This window comes from Globicephala melas, chromosome 5 (genome assembly GCF_963455315.2).
Source record: "Globicephala melas chromosome 5, mGloMel1.2, whole genome shotgun sequence".
NCBI classification, from domain to species: Eukaryota; Metazoa; Chordata; class Mammalia; order Artiodactyla; family Delphinidae; genus Globicephala; species Globicephala melas.
In genome coordinates this window covers 79,632,241-79,652,621 of record NC_083318.1, presented here as the reverse complement: position 1 = coordinate 79,652,621, position 20,381 = coordinate 79,632,241, and the positions used below count along the sequence as shown (strand labels likewise).

General features: G+C 34.9%; 1 long non-coding RNA gene across 1 annotated transcript in view; it reads left to right on the top strand.

The window, feature by feature from the left end:
* Positions 1-7,362, top strand: part of LOC132597315 (uncharacterized) — an 86,768-nt gene extending 79,406 nt beyond the window's left edge. The window contains exon 3 of the long non-coding RNA XR_009563860.1: positions 7,297-7,362. This is a non-coding gene — a long non-coding RNA (uncharacterized lncRNA). The remainder of the gene's footprint in view (positions 1-7,296) is intronic.
* Positions 7,363-20,381: the final 13,019 nt, after the last annotated feature.

Here is a 20,381-nt window from a genome sequence, read left to right as displayed (position 1 = left end):
TATAGTAGAGGGTGGAAAAATCCCAAACTCATTCTACGAGGCCACCATCACCCTGATACCAAAACCAGACAATGATGTCACATAAATGAACATTAGAGGCCAATATCACTGATGAAGTTAGATGCAGAGATCCTCAACAAAATACTAGCAAACAGAATCCAACAGTACATAAAAATGATCATACACCATAATCAAGTGGGGTTTATCCCAGGAACACAAGGATTCTTCAATATATGCAAATCAATCAATGTGATACACCATATTAACAAATTGAAGAATTAAAAACCATATGATAATCTCAATAGAAGCAGAAAAACTTTTGACAAAATGCAACAACCATTTATGATAAAAACTCTCCAGAAAGTGGGCATAGAGGAAAAGTACCTCAACATAATAAAAGCCATGTATGAAAATCCTAGAGGAAACATCATTCTCAATGGTGAAAAACTGAAAGCATTTCCTCTAAGATCAGGAATAAGACAAGGGTGCCCACTCTCACCACTATTATTCAACATAGTTTTGGAAGTTTTAGCCATGGCAATCAGAGAAGAAAAATAAATAAAAGGAATGCAAATTAGAAAAGAAGAAGTAAAACTGTCACTTTTAAAACTGTTTGCAGATGACATGATACTATACACAGAGAATCCTAAAGATGCTACCAGAAAACTACTAGAGCTAATCAATGAATTTGGTAAAGTAGCAGGATACAAAATTAATGCACAGAAATCTCTTGCATTCCTGTACACTAACAATGAAAGCTCAGAAAGAGAAATTAAGGGAACAATCCCATTTACTATTGCAAAAAAAAGAATAAAATACATAGGTATAAACCAACCAAAGGAGGCAAAAGACCTGTATGCAGAAAACTTTAAGACACTGATGAAGGAAATAAATGATGATACAAACAGATGAAGAGATATACCACGTTCTTGGATTGAAAGAATCAAAATTGTGAAAATGACTCTACTACCCAAAGCAATCTACAGATTCAATGCAACCCCTATCAAATTGCCAACTGCATTTTTCACAGAACCAGAACAAGAAATTTTACAATTTGTATGGAAACACAAAAGACCCTGAATAACCAAAGAAATATTGAGAAAGAAAAACAGAGCTCGAGGAATCAGTCTCCCTGACTTCAGACTATACTACAGATCTACAGTATTCAAGAGAGTATGGAACTGGCACAAAGCAGAAAAATAGATCAGTGGAATAGGATAGAAAGCCCAGAAGTAAACCCACACACATATGGTCACCTTATCTTTGACAAAGGAGGCAAGAATATACAATGCAGAAAAGACAGCCTCTTTAATAAGTGGTGCTGGGAAAACAGGACAGCTGAATGTAAAAGAATGAAGTTAGAACACTTCCTAACACCATACACAGAAATAAACTCAAAATGGATTAAAGATCTAAATGTAAGGCCAGACACTATAAAAGTCTTAGAGGAAAACATAGGCAGAACACTCTATGACATAAATCACAGCAAAGTCCTTTTTGACCACCTCCTAGAATAATGAAAATATAGACAAAAATAAACAAATGTGACCTAATTAAACTTAAAAGATTTGCACAACAAAGGAAACCATAAACAAGACAAAAAGACAACCCTCAGAATGGGAGAAAATATTTGCAAATGAAGCAACTGACAAGGGATTAATATCCAAAATATACAAACAGCTTATGCAACTCAATATCAAAAAAGCAAACAATCAAATGAAAAAATGGGCGTAAGAACTAAATAGACATTTCTGCAAGAAGACATACAGATGGCCAACAAACACATGAAAAAATGGGCAACATCACTAATCATTAAAGAGATGCAAATCAAAACTACAGTGAAGTATCACCTCACAGCAATCAGAATGGCCATCATCAAAAAAAATCTACAAACAATAAATACTGGAGAGGATGTGGGGAAAAGGGAACCCTCCTGCACTGTTGGTGGGATATAAATTTGTACACACGATGGAGAACAGTATGGAGGTGCCCCAAAAAACTAAAAATAGAACTACCATATGATCCAGCAATCCCACTCCTGTGCATATTCCTGGAGAGGACCGTGATTCAAAATATACATGCACCCCAGTATTTATTGCAGCACTATTTACCATAGCCAGGACATGGGAGCAACCTAAGTGTCCATCAACAGAGGAATGGATAAAGAAGATGTGGTACATATATACAATGGAATATTACTCAGCCATAAAAGGAACAAAATAGTGCCACTTGCAGAGACATGGATAGACTGAGAGACTGCCATACAGAGTGTCGTGAGTCAGAAAAAAAAAAAGAAATATCGTATAATGTCATGGAATGTAGAAAAAGTGCACAGATGAATTTATTTGCAAAACAGAAATAGAGACACAGATGTAGAGAACAAACTTATTGATACCATGGGGGGAAGTGGAGGTGGGATAAATTGGGAGATTGGGATTGACATATATACACTACTATGTATAAAATAGATAGCTGATGAGAACCTAATGTATAGCACAGGGAACTCTACTCAGTGCTCTGTGGTGACCTAAATGTGAAGGAAATCTTAATAAATGGAGGTATATGTATACATATAACTGATTCACTTTGCTGTACAGCAGAAACTAACACAACATTGTAAAGCAACTACACTCCAATAAAAATTAATAAAAAAGGAAAAAATACCCACTATATATATCAATAGTAGTAGTTTACAGATAAAATTAATTTGTTGAGGAAGAGTGAGATGTTCAGGAACTCCCAAATTCCTGTCTTGGGTAGTATTAGAAGCCAAGGGATAGATGAGTTTGGAGAAGGTACTTTGAGTTGGAGGTGCCTGTGTGTAATCTGAATGCCTACTGTCCTTTTCCATTTGGACTGCTATAACACAAATGCTATGGACTGGGTAGCTTAAACAGCAGTTTATTTCTCACAGTTCTTCAGTCAGGGAACTCTAAGATCAACACGCCGGCTGACTCAGTGCCTGGTGAGAGCTCACTTCCCTGTTCACAGGCAGCCATTTTCTCACTAAAACCTCATGTAAAGGAAAGGGTAGGGAGCACGCTGGTGTCTCTAATAAGGCACTAAACCCATTCATAAGGGCTTCACCCTCATGATCTAACACTTCTGAAAGACCCCATGTCCTAATAACATCACAGTGGTGGTTATTTTCAACATATGAATTTAGAGTGGGACACAAACTTACAGTCTAATAACACTGACCTAAGATAGGTAGTAGGTATTAAAATGTGAGTTACACAGTTGCTGATGGAGCTCTTGATATCTACCAATAGTAAACAAACTAGACCTTAATTTATGAATAAGAACAAAGAAAAACAAATGAAAAAAAAAGAGCAATCTAAACAAGACTTCCATTGAGACAAAAGAGAAAAGAATTAAAAATAATTATAGTATTTATTCTCAGGAATATTTGACTCATAAACTGATATCAGAAAAATAATTTCAGCATCTATGGTGAATTGTTTTAAAAAATATAAAATATATTTTGTGAATTGGAAAGTGACATTAATAGGGAATAGTCAAATAAATAATCCTAAAGAGTGAAGAAATTTAACAAGGAAGAAATAGTAGAATTCTACTTGAAAGATAAAAGAAAAAGAAATTTTAAAAGAAAAGAAAAAACATGGAATTTAGAACCAGATGATTTGTTATTTATGTACTTTGAAGAAAGGAAGAATGAATGAAGTGGAAGACAGACCATAATCAAAGATATAAGAGAAGAAAACATTACACAATAGCAAAAAAAAAGAATAAATAAAGGACTTGCTCTTTACTTGCTGGGCAAGATTAACAATAAAAATAGCTATACTAGACATTTCCTAATGTCATGTCTTTATTTTTTAGATAAATAGTTCTTTCAGATAAATTAAGAAAAAATTTCTACAAAATCCCATTCAGTAAACAAACAAACAAGAAACAAATATAAAAGAACCTGAGATTCAGACTGACTTCAGGTATCTGATATGGTAACAAAAGTTTAGATGGTGTGGAGCAATAATTATTGACTTTTGGGTTTATTGATTTCTATACCCAGAATATCTATCTTCCATTTGTGAAGCTGATTTTAAAAGAATATACAGTTCATCCTCATTTGTGGAGTTTATATCTGTGAGTTTGCCTAATCACTAGAATTTATTTGTAACACTGAAATCAGTATTCATGATTCTCTCATAATTATTCAGGGATAGGCACATGTACAGAAAAGCAAAAAAAAAAAAAAAAAAAATTGAGGCACCCAATGCAAACATTCTCATCTCAAGTCGAACAAGGAGGCTTCAGCCTTTAGGTTTCAGCTCTAATACTGCAAACAAGTATGATTTTCACAGTCTATTTAGTGCCGTGTTTTCTACATTTTTGTGCTTTTTGTTGATGATTTTGCTGTTTAAAATAATTCCCAAGTGTAGTATTGACGTGCTGTCTATTTTTCCTAAGTGAAAGAAGGCTGTGGTGTGCTTTAACAGAAAATGAATGTTAGGTAAGCTTTATTTAGGAGTGAGTTATAGTACTATTTCTGTTAAACTCAATGTTATTAAATCAAAAAAATATATTAAATAAGGTGTCTTTAAACTGAAACACACATAAAACAAGGTTATGCATTTATTGAGTAATAAAAATGTGATCTGAGGCTCATAGGAATCTAATTCTGTATTTCCTTTGAGGTAATAATTCAGTATTTGCTAGTTCTGTATTTGCCACAACTTTATAAAGCAAATGCTGTGAATAATAAGAATTGTTTGTACTTGTGGAATAGAAGGATTAGCCATTTCTAAGAAGATATCTAGAGAATGAACAATGAACAATCTTCAACAAGAAACAATGCTGATGAATCTCACAAACATAATATTAGATAAAAGAAGCCAGACACAAAGTAATACATTCAGTGTGAATCCAGTTATATAATGTTCAAAATCAAGTATGTAACAGTACACTGTAGTGGTAGAAGTCAGGATAGTGATTGCTATTGTGGAGGGCATGTGACCAGAGAAGCCACAAGTGCTTCTTGGATGTGGTAAAGTTCTGATATTAATCAGGTGCTTGTTACATAGATATGTTCAGTTCTGGGAAATTCATTGAGATGTACAATCATGATTTGTGTCCTTTTCAGTGTATATTAAAGATAAATTTTAAAAGTTGATAAAATTGAATATGATGCAGAAGTGAAAAGAGTGAACTAGAGCTGCATATATCAATATAAGTGAATGTCACAAACGAAATATTAAGCCAATAAACAAAAGTGATTGCAGTGTGTAATACCATTTATATAAATTTTAAAAAATAGCCAAAATGCTATATATTGTTAAAAGATAAATATGCATAAGTTAAAATTTTGAAAGAAAGCATGTAAAGGATAAACATTATATTCAGGAGAGTAGATATTTTGGGGAGGAGAAGAGAAAATTAAGCAAAAGTATTTAGGAGCTTTCAATTATATTATGATGTGACACTATTTCTTTAGATGGATGGTAGGTAGACAGATGATTTGTCTAGCCATATCTTGCAATCATTTCATATTTCAGATGAAATGTTTCATCATATTAAAAAGGTACACCTTAAAATAAATTTTACAGAAAATTCCTGATTATTTCACCAAATGTAGGCAGCTCAAATATACAAAAGCAAAGTGTTTAGAAGCTAGTTTTTACTTCTGTATGACACTAAGGGATGGCATTAAAAGTAGGGGTTAGATACAGTTTCAAATTAAAAAAAAAACGTTTAAAATTCAGCTTTGCCAAATGAGTTAATGAATGCTCAGGTAGCAGTAAGTGGTCACCTCAAGAAATTTTCAGCCGCACAAAGCATACATTGCCACTTAGTGGGCATTTAGTCATCATATGATTACTAATAGAATCTTGAAACTTTATGATATAGCACAAATAAACCTCCCAGAGTATTATTTACATGTAAAGATTATTCTGAGTCTGTTTCAATCGCAACGTATTCATTTATAAAACTGGTATTGAAAAGCATTTACCACATGAACAGGTAATGAGGATTAAGCAACAAAGAACAAAAATACTAGAGTCTAAAAATGCCACATGAATTCTAAAGATTGATTTTATTTTATTTTATTTATTTACTTTTTGTTGGGTTAATTTTTTTAAACATCTTTATTGGAGTATAATTGCTTTACATTGTTGTGTTAGTTTCTGCTGTATAACAAAGTGAATCAGCTATACATATACATATATCCCCATATCCCCTTCTCTTGCGTCTCCCTCCCACCCTCCCTATCTCACCCCTCTAAGTAGTCACAAAGCACCTGAGCTGATCTCCCTGTGTCATGTGACTGCTTCCCACTAGCTATCTATTTTACATTTGATAGTGTATATATGTCAATGCCACTCTCTCCCTTCATCCCAGCTTACCCTCCCCCCTCCCTGTGTCCTTAAGTCCATTCTCTATGTCTGTGTCTTTATTCCTGTCCTGCCCCTAGGTTCTTCAGAACCACGTTTTTTTTTTTTTAGATTCCATATGTATGTGTTAGCATACTGTATTTGTTTTTCTCTTTCTGACTTACTTCACTCTGTATGACAGATCCTAGGTCCATCCACCTCACTACAAATAACTCGATTTTGTTTCTTTTTTATGGCTGAGTAATATTCCATTTTATATATGTGCCACATCTTCTTTATCCATTCATAAAGATTGATTTTAAATGTTTGTTAACTATAGGAGTTTCTTATATTTGTTGAACATTATGTAACGAACATTATGAAGTAATCTGTAGACAGACCTGGGATAAGCACAAATCTTATTCATAAAGTCATCTTGCCAATTATCCTTCCTTTGGTGGTTTAGCTAGTTATTCATCATGCAACTCTCTGCCACTGCCGACTACTTAATACTACATGTTAACTTTTGTAGCATTATAGATGCCACCCACAGAGAAAAAATAAAATATATGTCATGAGGAATCTGCAAATAAAGTAAAAGGGTTTTTAAAAACTTTAAAAAGTTGGCCTAACATGCTTTATATTCCGCATTTGCTTTTGGCTATTGTTACACAGAACAGCAGGCTAAATAAGACAGATTTTCAAGGAGCTGAGCTATAAATTTTTTGCTATATTATTTGATGAAGGTATATAGTGTCATTTTCTACTTTATTAACTTCATGTGATATGAACTCTGATCTTAAAAAAATTATTATTTTGGAAGAGAGGAAAGAGCTTGTTGAGAATTCCCTCTATCCATAATTTATTGGGCCTCCTACTACTGTTATGCATCTCAAAAGCTGATCTGTTTATATTATCTAATACTTGGCTAACGGGATACATTTTGGTTTTTCTTTATCTACAGATGTGACATAACAACACTAAGAGACGTCTTATTGAAAGGCAATGGGATTTATGAATAATCAAACAGGTAAATCACTTCTTTCTTTTATTGTTTTTTTTTTGGCAACAATCCATTTCTATTTAAAAGATTGTCATTATCATAGTTCTGTCATTGCTTTTTTCTTATTGTAATTTCCATCATTTCCAAGCAATATGTGTGAATTTGACATTGACATCGTTAATGCTGGATGTGCTTTGTTATAACATTATCTTCATTTCCTTCCAAACAGCCTCAGTAAGTAGATTGTGTTTAACTAGGCAACAGAATAATTTTCAGCTTATATTCATTTAAGCCTAAGCAGTCGATGTGCCTCTTAAGTCCTTGAGAATTATTAAACAGGATGCCCACTAATATTAGTGACACTATGCAACAATTTTCCTTAATAAGGATGCTGAGTGTATATTTTCAATAAGGAGGGATATTTCTCTAGATCAGTTGTCCTCACCATTTATTATTTTCTGCAGAAACACACATGAAAGATGATGCTCTTGTAACCAGCACGATCCCATGGATTTATGCTGGAGAGCTCTCAATCCCCCATATGAGTTTACTGTTTTCCACTTGTTCAGAAATGTTCAACTAAATGGCAGTTAGCTACTATTCTAGGAATAACTACAACCAACTTTAAGCGTTTTTTGGCAAATTAAATTATTTGGGAAAAGCAATATTTTAAATATGATCAGCAACAAATCTTTTAACATGCCTTTCTCTCACCAGCAAGGCATATCAATATCTTGGTTGAGGATTGCTGTTCTAGATGATCTCTAAGACTGTAGGCCTGAACTTGACACTGAAAACTCAGAGATTGGTAAATGGCTATCTTTGCATACCTCATTTATAGAATATGCTCATATGACATTGGTAACGATTCATGTTAGGAGGATGGGTAAACATCCAATTCCTAGACTTCTTGATAACCCCACTAAAGAAATGAAAGAATATTAACACTTATTATGATTTTGTTTTTTCTTATACTAAGACTTCCAACACTCAAAATAAAAGAATGAGGATCTTATCAACCTGGAGTGGTCTAAGGGTGGAATGGGCTTGATCACTAAAAACAAACAAAGGCAACACAAAATTGAGTTTCCTCATTACGATGAAATCCTGATTACTGAAGGAATTATCTGCCTGAAATGATATCTCAGGCAAAGAATGCTTTTAAGTATTTGCTGAATTACTAGGTGCTGTGTTTGACTAAAGTTCTCTGACAGCCTCTACTATGTCATTTAACAGTGAGTTAGACACAAAAGCCATTTAAAGCCAATTTGTGCATTCTATTAGATGCACAAAACAAGTGAGAGCCAGAGAGACAGCAAATCTAAAAAGAAGAGAAGGGATTCTAACTCTCAGGTCTCAGTGATTTCATAAGCCCTGAAAATGTGTGCAAAATCATCTGTACATGCACATTTTTAACAAGAAAAGAGTATATAACCTTTATTGGTTTCTTAAATGGGGTTCATGATCTATTTAAAAACATCACTTTAGTATTAACATTTTATAAGGGACCGAGATGAACAATTTTGGTAGACTGGGGAATGCAAAGGCCGTAGTTGTCAATATAGATCACTTTCTGGCCAATCTGACTAAATCCACCTCAATAGTGTTTTCTTTTTAGTTGAAGGAAGTTGGACACCACACGCAAAATCACAAAACTTTTCATAATATCAAATAAAAATAATTCTAGGGCTAATCATCTTGTGAGTATTGTTCTGTTGCATCTCTCCATTCAGTCGAACCAAGGATAAGCAAACTATGCCCCATGGACCAAGTCTGGCCTACAGTCTGCTTTCATACTGTCTGCCAGCCAAGAAACTTTTATATTTTTAAAGAATTTGCAACAGGAACCATATGTGGCCTATAAAGCTTAAAATATATACATTTAGCACTTTATAGAAAAAGTTCACCATTGCCAATCTGTGAATTAGACAACTCATTAAGTCTTTTGGATGGTATCTAAAATTTATTGATGGCTACCAACTGCCTAGTTAGGACCCGGAGTTGGTTACACATTTGTAAGCAAAAATGATCCAAATTACTTGCTTTCATGAATCTCACATCTGTTTAGAAGACACAAAAATAAAAGAAGTAAGTGAATAAATTGAATAAATTATATAATATGTCAGAAAGTAATAAATGATGTGGAGAAAAACAGAGCAAGGTATGGAAATTTGGGAGTGTTGAGGGGCAGGTGAGATGTGCTCTTGAATAGGGTAGTTAGAGTTGACCACGCCGAGAAGGCGATATTAGTGTCCATTTGGAAGAGATAAGGTAATGAGGCCTTGGAGGAAGGGTGCAGCAAATAGCCAGTGCAAAGGCCCTGTGGTGGGATCTTGTGTTCAAGGAAGATGGAGGAGAATTAAGAACTGACTTTGTATATCAATAAGACTTGTTTTAACTCTCTCTTAGATATGGTTGATCTTAAACGTGTTTACTTTAAATTTTACCACACGTATATCTAACCTTATGTTATTAAAATTCACCCAAGCTTAATAAGACATTTGGATTTCCAATTTAAAATGTTATACACAAGTATTCTGATCTGGTAATTTTGCTGAACTGCTCAGTTCCTAAAGGGGTATCAGTATGATAAGGCATAGATGTGATTTTTAAGCTGACATTAATTCTTGTGTTTAGGGTAATACAATATGAAATAATAAATAAATAACTGCTGCAGAATATCTAATTGCATAAATATGATTAAGCACACAAAAGATTTTTATTTGCCTTAAGACTCATGCCTGAATGAGTTGCTGAGAACTTGTATGGATGTCTTTTAACTCTGCACTGTCCAATTTAGTACTAGCCATATGTGACCATTTAAATTTAAAACAAAATTAATGAAAAGTAATGCTAAATATTTAGTTTCTTAGTTGCACTAGCCACCTTTCAAGTGCTCAATAGTCACATGTTGGCTAGTGGTTACTGTACCAGTATTGCTATAACATTTCCATCATCACAGAAAGTTCTATTGGAGAGTGCTGCTCTAACAAATACTAAATATGAGTACAATTCATAGAACTTTAATGGAGAATTGGGGCAGAGAACTTATAAAAATTAAGATGTATCTAAGAACAAATATCCACCTACGGGAATAATATACGGAGGAAAATTAGTCAATCAACTATTTATTTATTTATTTTTAAACACCTTTATTAGAGTATAATTGCTTTACAATGGTGTGTCAGTTTCTGCTTTATAACAAAGTGAATCAGTTATACATACACATATGTCCCCATAACTCTTCCCTCTTGCATCTGCCTCCCTCCCACCCTCCCTATCCCACCCCTCAAGGTGGTCACAAAGCACCGAGCTGATCTCCCTGTGCTATGCGCCTGCTTCCCACTAGCTATCTATTTTATGTTTGGAAGTGTATATATGTCCCTGCCACTCCCTCACTTTGTCCCAGCTTACCCTTCCTCCTTACCGTATTTTCAAGTCCATTCTCTAGTAGGTCTGCATCTTTATTCCCATCTTGCCCCTAGGTTTTCCTGATCATTTTTTTAAGATTCCATATATATGTGTTAGCATACAGTATTTGTTTTTCTCTTTCTGACATATTTCACTCTGTATAACAGTCTCTAGGTCTATCCACCTCACTACAAATAACTCAGTTTCATTCCTTTTTACAGCTGAGTAATATTCCATTGTATATATGTGTCACATCTTCTTTATCCATTCATCTGTTGATGGACAGATAAGATTAGGTTGCTTCCATGTCCTGGTTATTGTAAATAGAGCTGCAATGAACATTTTGGTACATGACTCTTTTTGAATTATGGTTTTCTCAGGGTATATGCCCAGTAGTGGGATTGCTGGGTCATATGGTAGTTCTATTTGTAGTTTTTTAAGGAACCTCCATAATGTTCTCCACAGTGGCTGTATCAATTTACATTCCCACCAACAGTGCAAGAGGGTTCCCTTTTCTCCACACCTTCTCCAGCATTTATTGTTTGTAGATTTTTTGATGATGGCCATTCTGACCAGTGTGAGGTGATATCTCATTGTAGTTTTGATTTTCATTTCTCTAATGATTAATGATGTTGAACATTCTTTCATGTGTTTGTTGGTGATCTGTATATCTTCTTTGGAGAAATGTCTGTTTAGATCTTCTGCCCATTTTTGGATTGGGTTGTTTGTTTTTTTGATATTGAGCTGCATGAGTTGCTTATAAATTTTGGAGATTAATCCTTTGTCAGTTGCTTCATTTGCAAATATTTTCTCCCATTCTGAGGGTTGTCTTTTCGTCTTGTTTATGGTTTCCTTTGCTGTGCAAAAGCTTTTAAATTTCATTAGGTCCCTTTTGTTTATTTTTGTTTTTATTTCCATTTCTCCAGGAAGTGGGTCATAAAGGATCTTGCTGTGATTTATGTCATAGAGTATTCTGCCTATGTTTTCCTCTAAGAGTTTGGTGGTGTCTGGCCTTACATTTAGGTCTTTAATCCATTTTGAGTTTATTTTTGTGTATGGTGCTAGGTAGTGTTATAATTTCATTCTTTTATGTGTAGCTGTACAGTTTTCCCAGCACCACTTATTGAAGAGGCTGTTTTTTCTCCACTGTATATTCTTGCCTCCTTTATCAAAAATAACGTGATCATATGTGGGTGTGTTTATCTCTCGTCTTTCTATCCTGTTCCATTGATCTATATTTCTGTTTTTGTGCCAGTATCATACTGTCTTGATTACTGTAGCTTTGTAGTATAGTCTGAAGTCAGGGAGCCTGATTCCTCCAGTTCCGTTTTTCTTTCTCAAGATTGCTTTGGCTATTCGGGCTCTTTTGTGTTTCCATACAAATTGTGAAATTTTTTGTTCTAGTTCTGTGAAAAATGCCAGTGGTAGTTTGATAGGGATTGCATTGAATCTATAGATTGCTTTGGGTAGTAAAGTCATTTTCACAATGTTGATTCTTCCAATCCAGGAACATGGTATATCTCTCCATCTATTTGTATCATCTTTAATTTCTTTCATCAAAGTCTTATAATTTTCTGCATACAGGTCTTTTGTCTCCTTAGGTAGGTTTATTCCTACATATTTTATTCTTTTTGTTGCAGTGGTAAATGGGAGTGTTTACTTAGTTTCACTTTCAGATTTTTCATCATTAGTGTATAGGAATGCAAGAGAATCAACCATTTAAATCTAGGTAATGCTTTAGATTAATGAACGACATCTAAATGAGAAACAATTTTGCATTATCACCAAATTATCCTAATAACTTTCTTGAAAGCTACTCTAGCATTATCCTCTTTTTCCAGAAAAAACATCACTTTCAATAAATTTAAGTAAATTGAGTATTGCCATTAGGACTTGTTTATTGACTCTATCCTCTTTTGAATCTGTAGTCTGCATCTTTCTAATTAGACAGTTTCTAGATACTTACATGTGCTATTTATATATGAAGTAGGTAGAAATAAATTATATTCCAAAAATCCAGCCAGAACACATGTAAAAACAGAATATTTTATATTTATCTGAAGATGTAAATTGAACTGGAATGTTCAGTGCTCCAAGACATCACTGATTTCCTTAATTAAGAGAGGATAATTTTCTAGCACTATAATTGAGGCCAGCACTGGAGCAGGAAGTCATTTTGGCTCTGGATTAAAGCAATATTAAATTCTTACCCCCTGGGGATTCAAAGGACAAGTAGAAAAAAGATACACTTCAAAGTACCATTCCCTGGATTGTGATGGTCTTTGAAGAAATCTAGACATAAGAATAATGGCTTCACCCTAGACATTACAAAGTTCTTCAGCTACTGAAAAATTTAAGGTGAATAAGGGAAAGATAATGCGATAGGTTTTCATGTAAGGAGCAATTAAATGTTAAAGCCCTGTGATTTGTATATTTAATACAGGCATATAATAGCATTTATAAAGTAGTACATACCACACTGTGGCTCACATTCAGACCATAACTCAGTGTACCAAGAGACATGGCCACATACTGATTAACAAACGGCCAGAACCCTGATGATTTGATGTGGGAAGATATTTTCATATTAAAATGTACACTTGACAAATGGAAATGTTAACAATAGGATTGTAGGTAACCTGTCATAAGTTTCACACAATGAGCACTTAGTTAATTTTATAAACAGAGGAGAGTACAGGACTGAACATATTATAATTGAAAGCTCAAAACTCATTTTCTAATGTAATTTTTTTTCTTCTTAGCTTAATAGAAATATCTGGAAAAATAAAAAAGGGCACAGAACTTGACATTTCTGTCAGGTTGTACCACAATAGGGAAGTGGATGCTGCTATGTGACTGAACATACCTTTCAAGGTGTACCTGAAATGTTTATATTATTAATATGTCCAAAGCTTCCCAGATGAGTAGACTTTGAAACATAAACTACCAGATTTCCAGTAAAAGCTTAAAACAGAACAAAAAGATGAAACAAAATATTTTAGCTAATGAATATTTTCTCCCCAAACCTTGTGTCTCACCCTTTAGTTGGTCAATAAAACGTAGCTAGAAAAAATGAACTTCCTAATACTTTCACTGAAATATGCTACATTTATGCCCTGGTTTTCAAATGATGGGGCAGGGGGAGAAGTAGACCATCAGGAAAAATTATGAAAACACACACACAAACAACAACAAGTAATTCCTAGGCAGCCTTGCACACTATAGATTTAAGATGAAATTGCTACAAAATGCTTTTGTTGTACTACAGAAGATGGTGGGAGAAAATACAGTCTTAATTCAGGTCCCATAATCATTTTCTGTTACATGTTTAGAAGTCCTGCTTTCTTCCACTGCACAACAATTACACAGCAGAGCATAATTATTTTACAGTCAATTGAGTACATCAAATGGACATATTTGTGAAACCTGATTTATACTTCATACTTGCAGCACTATAATGAAGCACAACTTTACCTCCCACCAGACTTGCAGCCAGTAAAACGGTCAGAAGGACTCTTTGCTTTGGCTCCAAAGCAAAACAATTGAAGTTTGAGCAGTTCTTTTGAAGTGAAGGTATTGCACTTAGCTTTTTCCTATCAAGTGCACTGCAGAGAGTGAGGCAAAGAAAGCAGTGTGGTATCTGTGGAGAAGCTCCATAAAAGTTTTATGGCTTTAGTTCATACCCTGATTCTTGCTGTGGTGAGCAAGTACATTTTTCATTAGCCTATCCCACAAAGCAATGAGATGGTCTACATTTAAGTTATGACCTTCTCCATATAAACTCAAACTTGTTTTCCTTGTACTTCAATAACCAATAATTATTTATGAAGGTTTGCATAATTACCCAAGATAGTACAGGAGCTTGGTCACATTATGACCTTCATAAGAACTTCTGTGAACATGTTATTCCAAGTTTCTGAAGACATACCCAACTTCTATGTCTTTCTCACACATTTGTACAGTTTGCAAGGCTTCATCTATTTGCAGAGATGGCTTCTTAGTGCCATCAGTGACTTTGACATGGCCTCCATAAAACATGTAAATCAGGTATTTCTCTTTTAGATGAAAAACAGTTCTAGGATGGGGCTTCCCTGGTGGCGCAGTGGTTGAGAGTCCGCCCGCCGATATAGGGGAAACGGGTTCTTGCCCCGGTCTGGGAAGATCCCACATGCTGCGGAGCGGCTGGGCCCGTGAGCCATGGCCGCTGAGTCTGCACGTCCGGAGCCTGTGCTCCGCAATGGGAGAGGCCACAACAGTGAGAGGCCCGTGTACCGCAAAACAAAAACAAAAACAACCCCAAAAAACAGTTCTAGGATGATGTTCTGAGGCAGTTTCAGAACAAGTCACAGAATTAAATAATAGGTGATATTGTTGAATTTGCTAATTAGCTACATGCAGTGTATATGTTTTCTTTATTAATTGCTTCATTTTAGCCAAATGGACAAGAATATAAAGTCTTCTGATTTCACTCAGGACTAAAGGAAGGGAAATAGGTATTTAGAATTAATGAGAGCACTGTGTGGTCCCTGGTTTTTTCTGTAATTCCTTACCTTCAGGGTCTGAGCACGGGACTAATATGGGGACTATAAAACAAGATTCCTTTATCTACTGTTGACTTCCAAATGAAAAAAGATTATTCATTCCTTTCATAATACCTGTGCACAGCAGCTCATGTTGATAGCCTCCAAGCACACTAAACTAACACATTAGGGTAAACAGATGTTTTCTCTATTAACAGTATCAACCATCTGGCTGCAGGCCAGATCAAGTCTTGGGAGTGATTTCAACTGGTCAGCCTGTTAATGCGAAAACTGTCTAAACAGTCTCTCCTGCTAATCTTCCCAGTTCTACAGATGAAGTTTCTTCCAGTGTATGATTCAGCAAGAACAGGAAGGAGAGAGATTTTTTCAAAGATTTAATTAATTCTTGCTTGCAATTTTATTCAGTTACCTGTTTAAAATATAAAATGTACAAGCTTTCAAGATGCTAAGATCTAAACTGAATGTGATGAGGAGAATTAGAGAAAACCTAGAAATAATTTCTTTTAAATACTGGAGTCAGCTGTGGTATCTAATTTAATCTTTATTTAAAGAACCCCAGTCCCTGAGAGACCATGAAACTAGGTTGCAGACTGCCTACTAAAAAATAAAAGAAGAAAAGTAACCTTTGCTAAAAAAATGGGTAGAAACATGACCATCTCACATATTACTTACTTTTAGTCATTAAATATTGTTTTCTCATATATAATTGCCTTAGTTCATTTTACTCTTTCCTTTAATGATTCTTGAATTATATAAACAAAATATTACTACAGACTTTGCATTCCTTGTCTAACCTAAAACAAAGAAAAATTATAATTCATAATAGCATTATTTTCATAGATGTAAGATCCTCAAACAAGATTTATTAAAAATTAGTTTCTTTAATTTATTCTTTGACACTTGTGGTAAATACTCAATTTTGGACAATTTCCTTTTGTTCTTGCTTTTTAGTCAATTCTTTGCCTCCCAAATCGTTTTAGTTTTATTACCAGATCAACTATGCACAGTCAGAAATTATAACCCAAGAAGACACATTTTTATAAATGGATGATTCTTTGGGGCTAGAAATTATTTAACTGATATCAACCCACAAAAATGACATCGTCCTGTGGCTAATACCTAATATAAATATTTCTTATCCTGTGTTTGAGAAACTACAGCCTGGAGGAATGATTAGAAATTGTGTTTTAAGACTTTTAGCTTCAAGTTTATTTTTAATGGTTTTCTACAGGTTCCATGTGATTTCTTGCATGAATCAACTAACACAGAGGTGCAGTGCAATGAATGCACCAACAAAGCATGTGTCATAGTGTGCAGAGAACTTGAAGTGAGTGGATATAGATGTAAATCCTGAGTTAGGCACTTACAAGTTGTCCATTCATTGAACAAATGCATAACAAAACTCCTAAAAAAATTCATTAAAATGCTTATTATGTGCTGGGTACTGGATTCAGTCCTTGATATACCATAATGAAAAAGACTGACATTAGTCTTGACCTCACTATCTAGTCTACTAGAGAAAACAGACACAAGCTGGCAACCAATAAGATAAGTATAAATAAACATTGAGATCCATGCTATGAAGGAGAGTGATGTGACAGAAAGTAATGGGAATGCAAGAGATTTCTGTGCATTAATTTTGTATTCTGTTACTTTACCAAATTCATTGATTAGCTCTAGTAGTTTTCTGGTGGCATCTTTAGGATTCTCTATGTATAGTATCATGTAATCTGCAAACAGTGACAGCTTTACTTCTTTTCTGATTTGGATTCCTTTTATTTCTGTTTCTTCTCTGATTGCCATGGCTAGGACTTCCAAAACTAGGTTGAATAATAGTGGTGAGAGTGAGCAACCTTGTCTTTTTCCTGATCTTAGCAGAAATAGTTTCAGTTTTTCACCACTGAGGACGATGTTGGCTGTGGTTTTGTCATATATGGCCTTTATTATGTTGAGGTAAGTTCCCTCTATGCCTACTTTCTGGAGGGTTTTTATCATAAATGGGTGTTGAATTTTGTTGAAAGCTTTTTCTGCATCTATTGAGATGATCATATGGTTTTTATCCTTCAGTTTGTTAATATGGTGTATCACATTGATTGATTTGCATATATTGAAGAATCTTTGCATTCCTGGGACAAACCCTACTTGATCATGGGAGCAACCTAAATGGCCACTGACAGATGACTAGATAAAGAAGATGTGACACATATATACTTGGAATATTACTCAGCCATAAAAAGAAATGAAATTGGGTTATTTATAGTGAGGTGGATGGACCCAGAGTCTGTCATACAGAGTGAAGTAAGTCAGAAAGAGAAAAGCAAATACCATATGCTAACACATGTATGTGGAATCTAAAAAAAAAGAAAAAAAGTGGTTCTGAAGAACCTAGGGGCAGGACAGGAATAAAGATGCAGATGTAGAGAATGGACTTGAGGGCATGGGGAGTGGGGAAGGGGAAGCTGGGACAAAGGGAGAGAGTGGCATGGACATATATACACTACCAAATGTAAAATAGATAGCTAGTGGGAAGGAGCCACATAGCACAGGGAGATCAGCTCGGTGCTTTGTGACCACCTAGAGGAGTGGGATAGGAAGGGTGGGAGGGAGATGCAAGAGGGAGGAGAGAGATATGAGGATATACGTATACATATAGCTGATTCACTTTGTTATAGTGTAGAAACTAACACACCATTGTAAAGCAATTAGAGTCCAATAAAGATGTAAAAAAAATTTGTTTTTAATAAAAAAAAAAGAAAGTAATGGGACTTGGGGTTTTTAGCTCAGTTGGTATCGGTGGATCAGACAGTGCTTCTCTAAAGAAGGGTCATTAAACTAAGGCTCTGAGAAATAATGGAGGCAGCCATTTGGAAAGTGGTAGAGTGACTGAGACAATGGGAGTGAAATCTGTAAGCCCCATGAGAAGAAACAGCTGAGCATGTTAGAAAATTGAATAAAAGAAAGATACCACCTTTTAGGCAAGATTTTAAATCTCCCACAAACTTCACTGAGAATGTGTAAAAATAGGTCTAATGTGATCTACCCTATATATTTCTTTTTTTTTTCCTTAGAAGCCCCATTACAAGTTATTTTTTTAACATCTTTATTGGAGTATAATTGCTTTACAATGGTGTGTTAATTTCTGCTTTATAACAAAGTGAATAAGCTATATGTATACATATATCCCCATATCTCCTCCCTCTTGTGTCTCCCTCCCACCCTCCCTATCCCACCCCTCTAGGTGGTCACAAAGCACCAAGCTGATCTCCCTGTGCTATGTGGCTGCTTCCCACTAGCTATCTATTTTATATTTGGTAGTATATATAAGTCCATGTCACTCTCTCACTTTGTCCCAGCTTCCCCTTCCCCTTCCCCTTCCCTGTGTCCTCAAGTCCATTGCCTATGTCTGTGTCTATTCCTGTCCTGCCCCTAGATTCTTCAGAACCAATTTTTTTTTAGATTCTATATATATGTGTTAGCATACAGTATTTGTTTTTCTATTTATGACTTACTTCACTCTGTATGACAGACTCTAGGTTCATCCACTTTACTACAAATAACTCAATTTCGTTTCTTGTTATGGCTGAGTAATATTCCATTGTATATATGGGCCACATCTTCTTTATCCATTCATCTGTCGATGGACACTTAGGTTGCTTCCATGTCCTGGCTATTGTAAATAGAGCTGCAATGAACATTGTGGTACATGACTCTTTTTAAATTATGATTTTCTCAGGGTACATGCCCAGAAGTGGGATTGCTTGGTCATATGGTAGTTCTATTTTTAGTTTTTGAAGGAACTTCCATACTGTTCTCCATAGTGGCTGTATCAATTTACATTCCCACCAACAGTGCAAGAGGGTTCCCTTTTCTCCACACCCTCTCCAGCATTTATTGTTTGTAGATTTTTTGATGTTGGCCATTCTGACTGGTGTGAGGTGATACCTCATTGTAGTTTTGATCTGCATTTCCCTAATAATTGGCAATGTTGAGTATCTTTTCATGTGCTTTTTGGCCATCTGTATGTCTTCTTTGAAGAAATGTCTATTTAGATCTTCTGCCCATTTTTTGATTGACAAGGGATTAATCTTCAAAATATACAAAAAGCTCATGCAACTCTATGTCAAAAAAACAAACAACCCAGAAACTGCTTTGGGAATACTGATACCTAATGTACATTGAGAAATCTTATTTACCATGTATTATTTTTAAGTATTTGATCTGAATTTACTCATTTAGATCTTATAAATAAGATACCCTTCTCTCTCTCTCTCTCGATGAGCAACTGAGATTTCTGTTTACTTACATAGTTAGTAAGTGAATGGCACAACTAAGTTCAAATCCAGCAATCTGACTAAAGAGATCATCCTCTTAGCAACAGCACTGCATTCCTGAAATGCCATAATGTAGAAAAAGTGTCTAAACATATCAAATTTGCTCTCATAAATGTAGAAATTGTTATTATCATTATCAATGCTTTACATGACACATAAATATCTCAGCCTGGCCCAGCACTGACCTCTCCTACACGTATATTTTTACAGTTTATCTTTCAATAATTTTGAGAGTGAAAGTGTTTAATTACAGAACTTGGGGACCACAGGCGTAAACTAACACTGTCTTGGTCAAACAGTGACAGATGGTTGGCATATATAAAATGTGAATTTGCCATCATTGGCCTGATGTTGTTCTTTTAGTGGATACAGCAGCAGTGTTACTACTTCATGAATTTCTTAAGTTGGAAGGGAATTTAGAGGTCATAAAATCCAAATTTCTTATTTATTGTTAAGACCCAGAGAGATGAAATTACTTGCCCAAGATAAAATATGGTTAGTACTATAGCTACACTAGAAACCCAGTGATTTTTTAGGTATTCAAGGCAGCTTTAAGGCAAATGTGTATTTCTTGAGCTGGAATTAAGTGGAATGGATAGAACCTTAGTTATTCCATCTCATACTTATTCCATCACATACTGGCAGGGATGTTTTTCTTTTCTCTTTTAAATTAGTGACCTCTGTGATAGAGCTGACTAGGACTCACAGGCAGTCCTAGGAATATTTTAGAAAGAGACCATGGGCAGTTTCATGGGTTGTGGAA